The sequence below is a fragment of the Phalaenopsis equestris genome, unplaced genomic scaffold, assembly GCF_001263595.1.
Source record: "Phalaenopsis equestris unplaced genomic scaffold, ASM126359v1 Scaffold000800, whole genome shotgun sequence".
NCBI lineage: Eukaryota > Viridiplantae > Streptophyta > Magnoliopsida > Asparagales > Orchidaceae > Phalaenopsis > Phalaenopsis equestris.
Window position 1 is genome coordinate 899133 of NW_018165240.1, and position 9085 is coordinate 908217.

The window sequence follows — 9085 nt, forward strand, 5'->3', positions numbered from 1 at the left end:
AACTCGATCCAGCGACAGCGACCAGAAGGCAATGGCGGCAGCGACGACGTTGGTCTGTGATGACGGTGACGGCCAGAAGACAACGACGTCCTAAGATATCAACAATCAAAAGGCAGTGGTGGTCGAAATGCGACGGTGGCCTGAGACAGTGACAACATCTTGAAGGCAGCGACGATTAAAAGGCGACGATGGCAACGATGGCGGTGACGGCGGCGGCCAGAGCGTTGCAGGGGCCAGAGGTTGGCGACAGTTTGAGACTGCGATCCAAAAGGTCGGGCTGCCGCTCCCTCTTGTACATGCTTTGTTCTCTTTTTGGATCTAGGTCTAGGTCCTCCTTCATGAGGGGTTTGAAATTCTATTTATAAAGTCCAAATTGAAAATCAGGAAGAAATACAATCACTCTTAGTCGGACAGTCTGGAGAGCTTCCCTTGATCAGACAACATTTGATGTTCATTTGATAGACTTAATGATGTCAGAATTGAGAGCAATGTTGGGCTCGTTGGATTATTTACACCGAGATTACCAATTTGACTAGAATCATGTCATATTCTATATCCATTTGACTTTCTAATTATGTACAAAAATTTTCTAAAAGTAGTTAAATGACTTGATCTGGGCTTGATTCAATCTGGATTGTGTCAATTTTTGTACTTTTGGGTCAGTCTCGTTGAGCCATAAGTTTGTTGAAATTAGAATGTTAGACGACTTTTAATTAAAATTTGAATGTTTCTTATTCAAATATTTACCGTTAGATCCGTGTCATGTCTCAAGATTCTTGCTAAATATTTGAAATTAGTTGGTGATGTATCAAGTAAATGTAATATTTATTCTAGAAATGAAACTCTATTTATAGAGATAGGGGATGTACAATTACATTGCGTATCGATGGGGGTATTTTGGTCAATACAAAAATATAGGGGCGGGAGCCTGGAAAGGCGCCAGACTAGATGGAGTCGGGACCTCAAGATGGTGTCCGTTCAGATAGGTTCGAAAGCCTATAACTGATCATTTTTTTGAGGTTGGGCAGTTATTCGTTGGGGACCCGAAGAAACTATTGATTAGGCTATCTCTTGAGGGCTTATCCTTAAAAGGAAGGGTCAGACAACTCCACTCAATTGCTACGTACCTGAATGATTTGGCTCGATCACCTGACCTGGGCAGAGAAAAAAACTGTCAAACTCGTCCGCGTTAGTCTTATGCTCGTGGACTCTTAGAAGAATGATCAAATTATGTTCGCCTGGAGATTATCTTCCTTCCGGACTATAAGAGGTTGCTGACAGGAGATGAGATTTTGGATCGTCCATGGCTTGTATAAAAATACCACGTCATCTCTTCTTCTAGTTGTCAGATTTCTTTAAGATTTATGCTAACACATTATTTATGCTAACACATTACTGATGTATAAATGTGGTATGTATGTGTAAAATACTCAGGGTATGTGTGTAAATGCATTAATTTAATAAAGATACATGATGTGAAAATTTAAATCAAAATATTCTCCTTTAAATTTTTTTTTTTCCACCGAGGCACAAATAAACACTAGTGATGGCCGCATAAATTCCCTCAACATAAGTCAAAAGAGTTAAATAAACATAATTATTTATTTATTTGGTCTATTTACATACATACCACCTAATTCTATGTATTTACATATCTAACACCTAAACTTAACTTTTTTTTACATTTATACCGCACGTATCTTAGCTTACTGCCATGTATGTAAATATATAATAATTGAGGGGTATGCCTGTAAATCTTCAAGAAAAAAAATCAAGTCTAATTTAACCAAAAAATATTACTTCAGGACTCCGCACTTAAATTACGCCTTGGAGGCGATCGGCTCAGTAACACAAGAGAATATTCCCCTCGTGTTATTCGGATATTATTGTGTGTTATTCATGTGTTATTATGTGTTATTAAAGTATTATTTATGTGTTATTGTGTTATTACAACACCGAAAATATTCTCAAAACACAATAACACTTGAATAACGCGAAATAACACGGGAGGAATATTCCCCATGCGCTAAAATGATTTTTTTAGAGGGGAATATTCAGTGTTAATGTGTTATTCAAATATTATTGATATGTTATTGTGTTAATAACAAGAGGGGAATATTCGGTGTTAATGTGTTTTTCAAATATTATTGATATGTTATTGTGTTATTATAACATCGGGGATATTCTCAGAACACAATAACACCTGAATAACATACAATAACACATGAATAACACAGAATAACACGAGGGGGGGTTGATCACCTCCACGACATAATTTCATTGGACTCCGCAAGCTGATCACCTCCACGGCATAATTTCATTGGACTCCGCACTTGATGTAATATTTTTTTACTGTTTAAGAACTATTAATTTATTAATTCCACCTTCCATGAAAAACAAGACCTCTAACAATATATATTACTAAAAAAAATGTTAATATTTAGTAAATAATATGACAATTATTTTGGTCTGTAGGAAAAGTTAAAGTGGGCGATAGGATTGATAAGTAATAACACAATATCTAATTGCAAATCATAATTATAATTTTGTAATTTTGTAATTAATTTATGAGTATTATTTAGTTTAATTCTGCAATTAATTTATGAATGTATAAATAGAAAATTGATGAGGGGGTCATAATAAATTATTAATAAAGTTAATTTCATTGGCTAAACTAATTTTAATAAGATAATAAATTATTAAAATGAAATAATTTTAAAATTTATAAATTAAAAAATCATGTTAATTATAGAACAATAAATGATACTTTTATAAAGTTTGAGGATGGTGTGATGTTGAAGGAAACATGCACACTAAGTTTGGTTTAAAAATTACATTTTTATTTTTGGTTTTCAACACCTTAATAATTGATTTTCGTTTATTGGTTCGGTTATAATTAATTTAACCGAACGAATCGAAAAATCAAAATTTTGAAACTAGATGAAAATTTCGTGAGGTTGAAACAATAGTATATATGTTGAATCAGAACTTGTCTCGTGGGTCACACCAAAGGAATAAAACGTAGGACGAGAAAGAGAAACAGAGAGGAGGAAAAAGAGTATGCTAACGAGCAATAGTGAACAAAAACTTAGAGCGAGTATATTGATCTTTCCCGATTTGTTTAGCTAAGATTGTGCAACCCTTTGTTCTCATAAGGATCTCCTATTTATAGACATAAGAGACGTGGTTCACAGAATTACATGGTTAACCCTACTTTAGTAGGGACTGTACAAGGCCCTATAGACATTTTGCCTTGATGGGGCCCAAAGGTCATTCGGGGTCCACAACCCCTGTTAATTGGATGACTGGGATGAGGTGGCAGGTCATGCCAGCCGACTGTTCAAGTGGGTCGATCCGGTCGGTTTACAGAGCAGGTGTAATCGTTCGGCTATTCTTTTGGAGTCAGGGAGACAGTGTTGATTCGCCCGTCATGAAAATTGCCCGATGAGTGTTTATATTGCAGATCAACTCGAGCTCCAAGAGGTTCTTAGCTGCTTCAGCTACTCAACCTATGCCCAGAGGTTCTTAGCTGATTCAGCTGAAGCACCAACTATTTGCATGCATATCACAAAAGCTGATCACACCAAAATGCTACAACTGTAAATATGAAAGTTTTAAAGTGGTAGATGTGTAAATACATAAGAATTGTGTAGTATAAGGGATTTGATAGTTGACTAGAGAGCTCATATTGATAAGCAGGCTGGTAAAAGCAGTTATGTGGAAGGTTTGAAAATGGGAGCAACACATCTATTGTTTTCCAAACAAGTACCAATAAGTTTGACAACCATATTACATTACATGGAAAAATAATGCCTTCTGAGTTAGGTGTATTCTAAAGCATAAATGGACACCAAATTGATTAAAATTTTACAAAAATAGCCAAAAGTTGGCAGGTAATGTCAATCAATGATGAATATGTGATTTCACATTAGCCTCAATTCAAAGGCATTCATTATGAAAATAGAGTGGGTATGATTATGTTCGCTAGGGATGAATTGATCGAATCATGATAACTATACGAACGCAAATTGAACAAGTTGTTGGGGCTCATTTGACGGGACTTTACCTTTGAGAAAAATTTGTCTAAAGACAATTTCCGAAAGAGCTCCGTTTTAAAGTTATAACCGGTAAAACAAGATATTTGTTTGAATACAAAGGAAATAGGGAAAAAGCAAGAAAATCACAGCAACACGAGCAAATGCTAAACGTTGGTGCGAAAGTTGAGAAAATATTATGTGCGGGTGAGATGGGCGTGAATTATGTGCAGATTAGTAGTATTTTGGTGATATTATGGTAGTATTGTACTGCAATAAAACCACAATATCACCAAAATATCATTCGCATAGTACATGCGGTAGTACTCTGAAGGTATTTGTGATGTTATTATACCGCAATACCACCATAATATTACTGAAATATCACCATAATACACCAATCCACATTTACAACATCCTGACGCAATATTTTCTCCCGAAAATGATGGCGTCATCATGTTTGGCATTTGGCCAAAGACGACGTTGCAGTGGAAACAAAGTTTGGCAAAGGTACTCATCCAAATGAGAATTCTCCATTTTCTCTGCTTGTTGTACATCGCAAAGGAGTCTGAGATGCTCCGTCAAACGAGGCCTTAGTCGTGAAGCTTCTTAAGAGTCACCCAAAGACAATTCAATCAAGTTGTTTTCCATAAGAGATCGGCTATTCTTACAAGGCTGACCAAGGATTCTAGTCTATCCATGATATATATATATATACATACATACCACCTAATTCCTATGTATTTACATATCTAATACCTATTTTGCTTTTTTACATTTATACCAACCAAATCTTTCTTATCACATTCAAAATACCACGATTTTGACTCTTAAAAAGTGATATACCCCTTTTCATGATGCAAAAATTGAAGTTTACGTGTCAGACATGCAAATACATAGGAATTGAGTGGTATGCATGTAAATATTCCAATTGAATTAAAATATAATATAAGAGACAGTTAATGTAACTTTAACATCAAGGGAACCTTAGCAACAAGAATTCAAGCATGAATCAAGTGTTTGATGCTCACAAGTGCAGGGACAGTCAAGAAAACTAGAACATATGTAACAGAATGATACAGATGAATACAGTAAATTCAAATAAATCTGATAAATATAGGAAAATAAAAATAACAAGGAGCATTTACATACATACCACCTAATTCCTATGCATTTATATATCTAACACCTAAGCTTTGTTTTTTTATATTTATACTGCCCAAATCTGTCATATCTAACAACAAATGCTACTATTTTAACTTTTAAAAAGTGAAATGCACACTTTCATGCAGAGCTAAGTGGCGCATAAGTCAAAAAATTGAAGTTTGGGTGTTTGGTACGTAAATACAGAGAAATTAGTGGTATGTATGTAAATCATCCAGATAAGGAATGGCTTACAGGATTACAGCAACCTGCACTGACTTTCCAATGTAAATTATCCCTTTCCACAGGGCTTCATTAATGAATGTAACAGCCATTGAGATTTCCTTGCAGAAAAAAAATTTTGCATGGGAGAGTCAACATGAGAAGAAACATATTTTATAAGTTTCTGCCTCCCCCCCTTACAATATAAATTATTTATCAAAAAAAAAAAAAAAAAAAATTACTAAAATTTAACACTAGTTAAAAATTTACTTGAAATTACATTGCATCCAGCAAAATCCTTCTGTCCAGTTTTGTCAAATTTGCTCCCCAAGGATTTTGGGGCATTTTCATACATACTATCCAATTCCTGTGTATTTACATATCTAAAACCAAAACTTGGTTTTTTTAGATTTTTGTCAATCAAATCTTTTATATCACATCAAAAATATTATAATTGTAACTTTTTAAAAGTGAAATGCAACTTTCATATATAGGTAAAGTGTAATATATGAAAAGATTGAAGTTTAGGTGTTACTATTATGCCTGAAATGCTGTGAAGCATTGATAACCACGCAATTATACGTGGCTATTTTGATAATACGGATTTGAGTCTGTGTATTGATCCCACAAGAAGCTTACTAAATTTTCTAACATATTTAAGTTTCGGTTTACTAAACCCCTAAGTCTAGCTTGAAAAGTTCAATGATTTGAAGGTGTCTAAGTCCTAATATTCATACTCTTGTGAATCAAGTTGTGCGAATCCTCAATATTCTTCCTATAAATATGAATTTCCACACTTATAGTTGAAAACCAGAGATAAATCCTCTTAGCCTCTGTCGATCTCATAAAGAGCATTGGAAACTCTTATTACAATTAAAGGGACTTAACCATGCAAAGTTTTACAAAAATCCTCTAGTTTCCTACTATTTAGGTTGCAATCTCCTACTAACAATATGTCTATTCCGCTAGGTGACTGTGTTATCACACTTGTTCTTCTAGTCAACAATCAGAGGTCCTAAATCACAAGGACTTTTAACATTTTGATTGGTCAGGTTGAAAATAAAGAAAAATAAAAAAGATAACTTATCTACTTTTTGCAAATTCTTAACTAGTTGAGAAAAAAATGTCATGGAGAGAATATGGTTCATCACATATCCAACCCACACGAGAATGAAAAATACTTGGCTACTGAATATGTTAAGAGAAAAACAAATAGATTTCATTGAAACAGAAAAGTAGAAAGAGTTTACACAGGAACAATCTCACCATGAAGAGAAATTTCTTCACTCCATTGAAGATTTTCTCTTGTACAATGATCTCAACTCTCTTCTTCTCTCTTACACACACTCAATGGACTAAGCACAAACACTTCCTCACAAGAAATACACTCCCTGGCTCACTCCCCTTTCAAAGCCTCACTCACTCTCTCGCTCGCAATGACTCTCTCACTCGCAATGACTCTCTCACTCTGTTGCTCGCAGTGACAGAGTCTTTTCCTTGGAGTTTTTTGCTTTCTCCTCCCTTCTCCGGATGTGTTTCTTCATGAAAATCCTAACTTGCCCATCCAAAAAATCCCCTCTGCTTTGTATCTGCTAATTTAACTCCTCGGATGTGAAACAACAAGAAGCAATTGTCAAAACATGGATTCGGCCGCCTAGACGCTCATAATTAGCGCCTGTGCATCTGGGGCTCTGTCTTCAGACGCCTAGGGACCCAAGACAGGCAAAGGAGAGCCCAAGCTGGGAAAGTGCCTGCTCGAGCAGCCCTTAGATACATAAATACATAATAATTGATTGATAAGTATGTGAATCTTCCTAACATCTTTTTTATCAGCACTTCCTACCGCACTTCTGCCTTACATTTTGTGAAATATATTAATAGTAGACATGCTTGCTTCAAGAATTTTATCAAAAAGTCATCATGCCATAGTGCCATATATGCCTAGACGCTCATAATTAGCGCCTGTGCATCTGGGGCTCTGTCTTCAGACGCCTAGGGACCCAAGACAGGCAAAGGAGAGCCCAAACTGGGAAAGTGCCTGCTCGAGCAGCCCTTAGATACATAAATACATAATAATTGATTGATAAGTATGTGAATCTTCCTAACATCTTTTTTATCAGCACTTCCTACCGCACTTCTGCCTTACATTTTGTGAAATATATTAATAGTAGACATGCTTGCTTCAAGAATTTTATCAAAAAGTCATCATGCCATAGTGCAATTATATAATAATAATAATCTACTGGGGAAAGAAAAAAAACACATATTACAAACTTCAAAAAATATAATATAATGCTATGAAATAGTTGGAAACTTTTACAAAAAAAATAACTGGGAACCAGATAGAATGGGTCATCAGTTAGATACATAAATACATAAGAATTGATTGATAAGTATGTGAATCTTCCTAACATCTTTTTTATCAGCACTTCCTACCGCACTTCTGCCTACATTTTGTGAAATATATTAATAGTAGACATGCTTGCTTCAAGAATTTTATCAAAAAGTCATCATGCCATAGTGCAATTATATAATAATAATAATCTACTGGGGAAAGAAAAAAAACACATATTACAAACTTCAAAAAATATAATATAATGCTATGAAATAGTTGGAAACTTTTACAAAAAAAATAACTGGGAACCAGATAGAATGGGTTAATCCCCCCAAAAAAAGTTTATTTTCTTCATCAAAATTTATGAAAGCTCGGTGTTCCCTTTGAAATCAATGGGCATAGAACAGAAGATCAACATTTTGTCTTTACTTGAAAACGATTTTCATATTGACATGAGGGGAAGAAGAGGGCGACATGAAACACCTATTAATTATAGCCTCATATCAAAATGTTGTATTAATTAGCCCAAGATAAAAATAAGAAGAAAAAACCAACATTCCCAATATTGCTTTCTTTACAAATTTAGTCTCATTATTCTTTGGCCAGCTAAAAAGTTTTCCATATGATGCTAAGAATTGATGTGGACTTAATATGACAATGCTCACTTTTAAAGCTTTTTAAATGTTATGATAAGAAACCAAGCCACGAACCAACAGAAGACCATATGATAAGGTTAAAAATAAGGGTCTGTTTGGCGCAGCTGTGGATTATTTATAATCTGCTGATAAGCAGATTATTCTGATAATCTGATAATCTGCAGATTATCAGAATAATCTGGCTTGCTGTTTGGGGCAGCTTATTCAGACCAACTTATTGGTGGTTAAATGACATTCATGCCCCTGTTTGAATCAAAACTGTTTGGGGCAGCTTATTCAGAATAGCTTATTGTTGGAAAAGAAACATATAGTGCAGAAACATACGATAATCACAGATTTTTTCTAAAAGATACCATACAGTTCTCACACCTTAATGAGTACCAGGATAACTAAAAAAAGTACAAATACAAGTACAACAACAAGGAGAAATATTAAAATATTCAACTTAAGACTCTGGCTACGCCTGTCCTCATCTGCACTGTCAGCCGGAAAAAACATCGGATTCACATGACTGCTGGCATGACTACTGTCAGTGTAATATGATGGACTATCGGCCCACCTGAAGAAACCACAACGGGCTGAAACACCCCTGGCACAACCATAGAACTGCCTCCCAAAGCTATGCTCCTTACGTGACGTTAGCAACGGAGAGCTCCACCGGAAAAGACTTTTAGCAGACTCAACTCTATTGTCAT

At 35.1% G+C, this 9085-nt stretch overlaps 1 long non-coding RNA gene across 6 annotated transcripts in view; it reads right to left on the bottom strand.

Annotated features, from left to right (window-relative positions):
• Nucleotides 1-3010: 3010 nt before the first annotated feature.
• The window catches only part of LOC110031277, a 9094-nt gene continuing 3019 nt past the window's right edge, over nucleotides 3011-9085 (bottom strand). Inside the window, exons 4-5 of one of the 6 annotated variants that reach the window (XR_002294723.1) lie at nucleotides 5433-5521; nucleotides 3011-3574 (exon numbers count right to left, since the gene is read on the bottom strand). This is a non-coding gene — a long non-coding RNA (uncharacterized LOC110031277). Of the gene's footprint in view, nucleotides 3598-5432; nucleotides 5522-9085 lie in introns of all 6 variants that reach the window. The other 5 variants (XR_002294719.1, XR_002294720.1, XR_002294718.1 and 2 more) reach the window with 5 other exon arrangements.